The sequence below is a fragment of the Helianthus annuus genome, chromosome 2 (assembly GCF_002127325.2).
Source record: "Helianthus annuus cultivar XRQ/B chromosome 2, HanXRQr2.0-SUNRISE, whole genome shotgun sequence".
NCBI lineage: Eukaryota > Viridiplantae > Streptophyta > Magnoliopsida > Asterales > Asteraceae > Helianthus > Helianthus annuus.
Window position 1 is genome coordinate 110,604,304 of NC_035434.2, and position 9,380 is coordinate 110,613,683.

Below are 9,380 nucleotides of genomic sequence, written 5' to 3' on the forward strand. Positions count from 1 at the left end.
TGGAGATATGGTATTGAGGAAAGCATTCCAGAATACCACCAATCCTGCTGATGGAAAGTTGGCACCAAAATGGGAAGGCCCTTATTTGATTGAAGCTGAAGCAGGAAAGGGGGCATATAGATTGCTGACCATGGAAGGTGATTTGTTACCAAGGGCTTGGAATGCTGTCCATTTGAAGAAGTATTTTATGTGAGCAGGATCCTCCGAAAGCATATGATCCTTACATTAGGGGTATCCTTGAAGGATCCTTAAAGCGTCAATGATCCTCACTCTGGTAACATCCTAATCTTGAACTATTTCATTTAATTACTTTCCCATACACGGATAAGGATCATGTATCCTTTATCCTTCTCTCACAAGATTTTGAGTTTTGAATGTTCAGGTATTCTTAGCATAATGTTGATTATCTACAGAAGTGATCCAGATCCTTGGGTTTAACCCCAGTTATTTGGGCTTGACCCCAGTTCCGCCTGTAGCGCATGATGATCCTGGTATAGTTCAAGGCATTGGGACCAGTACTCGCTTTAGGGGCTGATAATTCCATTGTACTGGCTATACCTAGGATCCTACGTATAATGGTAGACGTACCATACATCCGTTCCTAAGGTTTCTAACGTTTACACGTTAGCTAAGGTTTTGGCATTATCATGTCACTAAGTTTGGATAGTCGCCAGTTAGGGCCATACTCTAGTTTACATACGATCTTTGGGCTTGTTCCCAGTTATCCTTGGGCTTGTCCCCAGTTGCTAACTCTTATCCTATATTGGCTTAGTCCCAAGTTATGCTCTATTTCAGGTCTTTGAAGTTAAACAACTAAGGATCCTTGATCCTTATTTCTCTTAAGGTTTATCTTATGGTTATCCTGATTATGACTAGGATCCTAACTTGGATCCTCAGGTATGATCCTTAACTATTTCAATTCTATTCGCTGATTATTTGAATCCCCCTTATACTTTGACAACTAAACTTATGATCCTTAGAACATATATTACTTTTTGGGATTTTTCAACGATAGGATATTTGATCATGGATCATATCCTAAATGTTTTCAATCTGACTTATTCAAAATTGCTTATTTAATAAGTGTACATCAAGACAATTAAAAATTAAAGGAACTTAAAGGATAACAACACAGGATAAGCGACAAAAAGTTAAAGTTTTATTTATTAACAAAAAGACTAACCCTTCAAAGGTTGTCAAAATTACCTACCCGAAGCATCTACCAGCAAAACGTGGCCCGTCCGCTGGGGTAGGTAAAGGGTGTCCAGGATAATAGGTTTTAAGTTGTGCAGGAAAATAAAGATGGCAGGATCACAATGGTTTCATCCCCCAAACAGAGGATTCCTCCACCATATGCAATCCTACCTATTGTCTGAAGGATCCTAGATCCTTAATCCTAAAAACTATTGTTTAAGTACAAACCACCAAACTGTTCAAACAAACAACCACTAAACAAAAAAAATTGGGCTCCGGCTAAGTCTCGAAATTTCCATCATTGCCCAATCCTGCAGCCTAGACCTTCGCTGCATCCTCACCACCAGCTCCACTTGCCTCACCACCCTGATCCTTGCCACTGCCTCCAGCCTCAAGCGTCAAGATCTCCTCAGCCTCTTCATCGTCCTCCAGTTCAGCCAACCTTGCTTTCCAGCCCTCCACGTCCCAGGTGCTCTTATCGAAAGCAGGATCCTGAGCTTCCATGGCCATTTGCAGCTGGATCTTGTACATTGCTATGGCGGCGGAGACCTTAGCATCCTGGGTGATCTCGTGCTTCTCATAGTCAAAGTTGATCAGCATCTTGGCAGCATCATTCTTGGTGGCCTGGAGATCCTTCTGAAGATCGGCTATCTTGAGGTCTTTCAGCACAGCAACCTGTTGAAGATCAGCAATCTTGCTATCCTGATCCTCAACGTGGCCAACATAGGTCTCTATTTCAGCAAATTTATGCAAAGAAAACAAAGGATATTGTCAGAACCAAGTGATCCTCATACAAGCAGGATGTACAAGCAGGGACAGTGATCCTTACCTCATTGAAGTAGTCCATGAACTGTTGGCGGATCAAGGGAAGCCCTTGCAAATCCTCAGCCTCGGAGGCCTTCCTCTTCTTGCCTCCTTTCCCCCTGAGGGGTGCCTTGGGGATTGAAGCAGTTGGGCTAGTAGGAGTCTTCTTCCTCGAGGATTTGACATTGGTGAGATCGGTGATGCTGAACTTCGAAGCTGATTTGGTGGACTTTCCGGCACCTACACAACCAAAACAAGATAAGTGTCTAAATTTTACTTGAATTTCATTATCTAATTAAATCTTTAAACAAGGATACTTACTTGACATCATGACAGAACCAGAGGATACTTCCTGAGAATCTTGGGTGGTAGACTTGAAAGTTCTTGTTTCAGGGTCCAGTCTCTTGAAAGCCAAGAGTCTCTCTTTAGCAGCCGGAGTCAGTCTGAGATGTTGAACGGAGATAGCTGTACAACAAAAGAACAATAAAAAGTCAGTGATCTTTATGTCAGAATAAAGGTTCTCTGGTGATCCTCCCCAGGATCCTTCATCCTACCATGAATAGCCCACATCTTGGGTAGATCCTTCCCATCAGGGATAGAATCCCTCCTCACAAAGAAGAAGCGTCGCTTCCAATTAGTGTCGTTCTTGGTGGCCTTGAAGATTGGATGCTCCTCCCCAGGCTTTCGTTTGAACAGATAGCGATGGGAACCGAAGGTGGTCAGATCATACAGCTCTCCTAACTCAGCCATGCCTAAATCTATCCCCTCCTACTCGATGATCCTTTCCAGGGTATATAAAACCCTCCAGATCATCGGCATAGCTTGGATGTAGGATATGCCGGTCAGGGAAAAGAAGGATTGGGTGAAAGCTGGGAAAGGATATGTGTAGCCTATGGTAAATGGGGTAACAGGGAATGCAACCCAGTTATCAGAGATGTGATCGCTGAGAGCATTGGGGTTAAAGGGTTTGAAAACAGTGGTCGCCGGGAAGCAATAACGGATCCTGTCAATCTGTGGATCGGTGAAGCAGCATCGTTCCTTTATGGAATCTTCGATGATTCCTTGGTTTTTTAGTGGACTATTCTTCTGGTGATCCTTAGCAGGGGAGTTCCGAAGTAGCATTTTGAACAGAATAGTAGAAAGAAAGAAAAAATAGAGCAAGCAAGAGAGAAGATGAAAGGGAGAATACCTGGTTGATCTTCTGAACACCGTTATAAAGGGAGTTGCTTTGAATTTAAATGCATTTGATCATATCCCTATCTCTATTTATAATCATGATTTTTGCAGATATGTCACTTCTGTGACGTCACAATGCAACGGCTAGTTAGAATTTAACGGCTATAAATCCGTTGAGTTTGTTGCGGATAAGATCGAGAAAACATAATTCGTTACTTTTACATTTCACTCCTTATATTTTGGGGGCAATTGTTAGGGGAGGATTTTCTAACAATTAGTGATCCTTGCTTATTATCCTGACAAGTGATCCTTGCTTCAATGACAGATAGTGATCCTCAGAAGAGCTTCAGGATTAGGATCATGGATCACCTTAAGGATCCTCATACTAACGATTGGCTGTTTGTATTTCGTATTATTTTGCAGGAGTATTGAACTTGACTTGGTCTTTGCAACGTTACTATGGAATATTCCCCAAGTATTTCGCACTCATTTGAACGAAAATGGACGTTGTGGAGAACGTGGGAGAATGGCACGAAAGTCGGGCAGTTAGTTAGCTTAGTTTAGCTTTCATATTTAAATGGGGTGACGAGCTAAAATTAGAACACTTAGCCATTTTTGCTTACACACACTCTCGTACAATTGCAGTCACAAAGCTCTCAGCAAACACTTAGCATTTCTCACACTTTTACACGTTTAAGCATAGTGATCCTTGTACTTAGCTCGTCACTATCCGAAGTTGTAAACTCTAATTGATTTATTTGAGCTTGGTGATCGGTAGTTTCCATCACACGAGGTTTTTTATGCCGGAGATCTTCTAAATATCAAGGGCTTTTTCCTCGTATAAATCTGGGTGTTCATCGTTGATTTCATATACTTGTTGTTCATACAATTAACCAAGCATCATTCCTCACAAAATTAGATTTGGTTGCATTATCCTTGTGTGATTTTTGACCAAAACACTTTCCATCAGCAGGATTGGTGGTATTTTGAAATGCTTTCCTTAACACCATATCACTAATTTGGAACTTCCTGATCCTGACATTTTTGTTGTAAGCACCAGCCATCCTCTGTTGATAACTGGCCATCCTTATCCTTGCCAAATCCCTGATTTCTTCTATAGTATCCAGGTCTTGAACCAAGTTCTCATCATTTTCCTTAGGATCACGAATACTTGTTCTAGCAGTTGGAACCACCATTTCTGTAGGGATCACTGATTCTGCCCCAAATACCAAAGAGAATGGAGTTTGGCCTGTAGCATTCTTAGGAGTTGTCCTATCAGCCCAAAGCACATAAGGTAGCTCTTCTGCCCATTTCCCTTTCTTGGATCCAAGCTTCTTCTTCAAATTGATGATGATGATCTTATTGGATGATTTTGCTTGACCATTAGCTTGTGCGTGGACTGGTGTTGATGTTATCATCTTAATCCCCCAGCTGTCACAAAAGTTAGTAGTTCTGCCCCCAATAAATTGGGAACCATTGTCACATATAATTTCAGAAGGAATACCAAATCTAGTTATAATATTTCTTTTAATGAAGGATATAACTTTCTTTTCTCTGACTTGGGCAAAAGCTTCAGCCTCTATCCACTTGGAGAAGTAATCAGTCATAGCAAGCATGAACACTTTTCCACCAGGTGCCTTAGGGAGCTTACCAACTATATCCATACCCCATCTCATAAATGGCCAAGAGGAGGATATAGGATGCAAAAATTCAGCTGGTTAATGAAGGATATTGCTGTGTCTCTGACAAGGATTACACTTCTTAGTATACTCCACAACATCTCTCTTCATAGTTGGCCAATAGTAACTTGTCCTCAGGATCCTTGAGAATAATGCCCTGCCCCCAGTGTGGTTTCCACAATCTCATTCATGGAAGTCTTTTAAAACTTCTTGGATTTCAGGATCCTCAATGCATCTTAAATATGGTCCTGCAAGAGATCGTTTATACAACATATTATTTAAAATTGTGAATTCAGATACCTTAATTTTGAAAGCCCTAGGGTTTTCTCCTGTAGGAATCTCTCCATGTTGTAAGTATCTCATGATTGGGAGGATCCATGATCCTGAATGAGATTGAGTATCCTCACTAGGGATAATTGCAGAATCCTCTCCTATTTCCATAGCCACATGATCCTCGATGGCAGGAGCCAGGATATGGATAATGGGGATACTTATTGTTTTGGTCAAAAATCACACAAGGATAATGCAACCAAACTCTAAGTAAACGGGGAATGATGCTTGGTTTGTTGAAAAAGTAAAGGATCACTTTGGTAAGAAATATGCAAGTGACACAAGGATTTATACGAGGAAAAAGCCCTTGATCAATGTATGATCTCCGGCATAAAAAACCTCGGGTGATGGCAACTACAGATCACCAAACTTCAATATAACAAAAAATGGTTACAACTTCGGATGATAATGAGCTGAGTACAAGGATCACTATAGTATCGAGTGTCTAAGCGTGTGAGAAATGTATTGTGTGTCTTCCGAATGGGGAAGAGTGTTATATATACAAGTGTGAGTGACCTATTTTAGGTAAATAGACTAATAATCAGCTCATTACCCCTTTAGAAATAAAAGTAAATCTAGCCTATATCATCGCCCTTACATCATGCCGAGTTTCCATATCCTCTACAACGTACATCTCTGATTAAGCATATGCCAAAGTTGTAAAGACGCGTCCCTTGTTTGCGATGCTAAGAGCGGATCCTGCTAGACATTCCTGCAAGATAACATTAAATTCAATGAAAACAACTGTTAGCATGAGGATCCCTATGATGGTCCGTGATCCTGATCCTGGAACTCTGCTGAGGATCACTATCTGCCAAAGAAACAAGGATCACTGGTTAGGATCACATGTAAGGATCATGTGTTATAAAAATCTAGCCCTAACAATTGCCCCCAAAATATAAGGAGTGATTTTGTAAATAAGTGAGTTATATTTTGCTTGATCTTATCTGCAACGAGCTAATCGGATAACTAGCCGTTGGAGTCGGATTAGCCGTTATGATTCTTACGTCACAGAAGTGACAGCCCTGCAGATCATCATTATAAATAGGAGATAGAGATAGGATCAATTCGCATTTAAAATCAAAGAAACTCCCTTTATAATCTCGTCCGAAGATCAATCAGGTATCTTTCTTCTTCCTTCTTCCTTCTCTTACTCTGTTTTTCTGCTTCTTTGTTTCCCTTCAACATTCTGCAAGTATGCTGCTACGGAACTCCCCTCATAAGGATCCTAAAAAGAATAGTCCCTTGAAGGGTCAAGGGATCATCAAGGATTCTCCCCATGAGAGGTGTTGTTTCACCGATGTTCATGTTGATAGAATTCGTCATTGTTTTCAGGCGAATGCTATCTTTAAATCTTTCACTCCCACTGCTTTAAGTGACTTTGTCTCCGATACTTGGGTAGCTTTTCCTGTTACTCCGTTCACTATAGGCTATACGTATCCCTTTCCAGCTTTCACCCAATCTTTCTTTTCCCTGACCGGCATATCTTACATTCAAGCCATGCCGATGATCTGGAGGGTTTTGTATACCCTTGAAAGGATCATTGAGCAAGAAGGGATCGACCTAGGAATGGCGGAGCTATCTGAGATGTATGATCTCACAACGTTTGGATCCTGCCGATATTTGTTCAAACGGAAAGCTGGGGAGGATCACCCTGTTCTTAAGGTCACCAAGAATGACACGAATTGGAAGCAACGATTTTTCTTTGTTAGGAGGGATACCATCCCTAATGGGAAGGATCTGCCCAAGGAGTGGGCTACTCATGGTAGGATAGAGGATCCTGGAAGGATCACAATTAGATTTGTTCCTTGAGGATCACTAATATTCTGTTTTTTTTTTGTGCAGCCATATCTGTTGCTCATCTCAAGTTGACTCCTGCTGCAAGAGAAAGAGTTCTGGCCTTCAAAAAGCTTGATCCTGAGACCAGAAGTTTTCAAGTTGCCATTCAAGATTCACAGGAAGTATCCTCCGCATCTGCCACAATGTCAAGTAAGTATCCTCATTTAAAAAGTAGTTCTATGTAAGATTTTTAAATTAGTTAAAGTACTTATCTTATTTTGATTGTGTAGGCGCTGGGAAATCTGTCAAGTCTGCCTCCAAGTTTGGTATTGATGATCTTGCTAATGTCAAGTCTACAAGGAAGAAGACCCCTGCTGCTAGTCCATCTGCTTCAGCCCCTAAAGCACCTATTAGGGGTAAGGGAAAGAAGAGAAAGGCTTCTGAGGATCTTCAAGGATTTCCCTTGCTCCGCCAACAGTTTCTTAATTATGTTAATGAAGTAAGGATCATTGCTCTTGCTTGTATATCCTGATTGTAGATCCTGCTTGTTTGAGGATCACCTGGTCCTGAACTTATCTTTTCCCTTTCTGCAGAAACTTGCTGAAATAGAAACCTATCTTGGCCATGTTGAGGATCAGGACCGCCAAATCGCCGACCTCCAACAAATGGGCGTGCTGAAGGATCTCAAGATAGCTGATCTTGAGAAGGAACTCCGGGCTACCAAGGATGAAGCTGCTCAAATGCTGATCAACATGGATTGTGAGAAGCAGGAGATCACCCAGGATGCCAAGGTCTCCGCCGCAATAGCTATGTATAGGATCCAATTGCAGATGGCTGCGGAGGCTCAGGATCCTGCCTTTGACAAGAGCACATGGGATGTGGAGGGCTGGAAGGCAAGGTTAGCAGAGTTGGAGGATGATGATGAGGCCGAGGAGATCCCTATGCTTGAAGGTGGTGATGCTGGCAAGGATCAGGGGGAAGCAAGTGGAGCTGGTGGTGATGGAGCAGCGAAGGTTTGAGCTGCTGAATTGGGCGATGATGGATATTTCGAGACTTGGCCGGAGCCCAAATTTTTAAAATTTGGTAGTGGTTTTTGTGGTTGTTGGTGTTTTGAAACAATTTATGGTCTGTAACTCAAACAATAGTTTTTAGGGTTAAGGATCCTGGATCCTTTGGACAATAGGTAGGATTGCAAACGGTGGAGGGATCCTCTGTTTGGGGGATGAAGCCTTTGTGATCCTGCCGCTTTTATTTACCTGCATGCTATGACCGCACAAACAATAGACACCCTTTGCCAACCCATGTGGACGGGCCACGTTTTGCTGGTAGAAACGTGGGTTGGCAATTTTGACAACTTTGAAGGGTTTAAAATCCTTTTGTTAATAAAATAACTCTAATCTTTTTGGCTTATCTCGTGTTGTTATCCTTTGCTTATCCTCTTGTTTAGAAATGTATTTATTTGAGTAAGAAAAGTTAAGCAAACTATGTTTAAGAAGTTTAGGATATGATCCTGGATCAAATATCCTATAATCGAAAATTTTCAAAGTAGCTTATTTTAAGAATCATAGGTTCAGTTGTCAAGGTCTAAGGGTTATTCAAATGAATAATGAATGAAATTAAAAATAGTTAAGGATCATACCTAAGGACCCAAGTTAGGATCCTAACCTTTAATCAGGATAACCATAAGTTAAACTTTAATGGATAATAAGGATTAAGGATCCTTAATTGTTTAACTTCGAAAACCTGAAAAAATGGAATATAACTTGGGACTAAGCCAATATAAAGGATAAGTTAGTAACTAACTGGGGACAAGCCCAAAGGATAACTGGGGATGATCCCAAAGGATCACTGGGGACAAGCCCAAAGGATAACTGGGGACAAGCCCAAAGGATAACTGGGGACAAGCCCAAGGATCGTATGTAAACTGGAGTATGGCCCTTACTGGCGACTATCCAAACTTGGTGACATGAAAATGTCAAAACCTTAGCTAACGTGAAAACGTTAGAAACCTTAGGAACGGATGTATGGTACGTCTACCATTATACGTAGGATCCTAGATATAGCCAGTACGATGAGGTTGTCAGCCCCTAAAGTGGGTACTGGTCCCAAAGACGTGAACTATACCAGGATCATCGTGCGCTACCGGCGAAAACTGGGGACAAGCCCAAGGATAACTGGGGTTGAACCCAAGGATCTGAGATGCTTTTGAAGACTATCGAAAATATGCTGAGGATACCTGGACTATCAGAACTCAAATTCTCGTGAGAGAAGGATGAAGGATACGTGATCCTTATCCTTAGGTAAAAATAAGAAAACGGAAAAGTTTTGAGATAAGGACTTTACCATAGTAAGTGTTTTGGTCAAAAATCACACAAGGATAATGTAACCAAACTTTATGTAAACGGGGTATGATGCTTG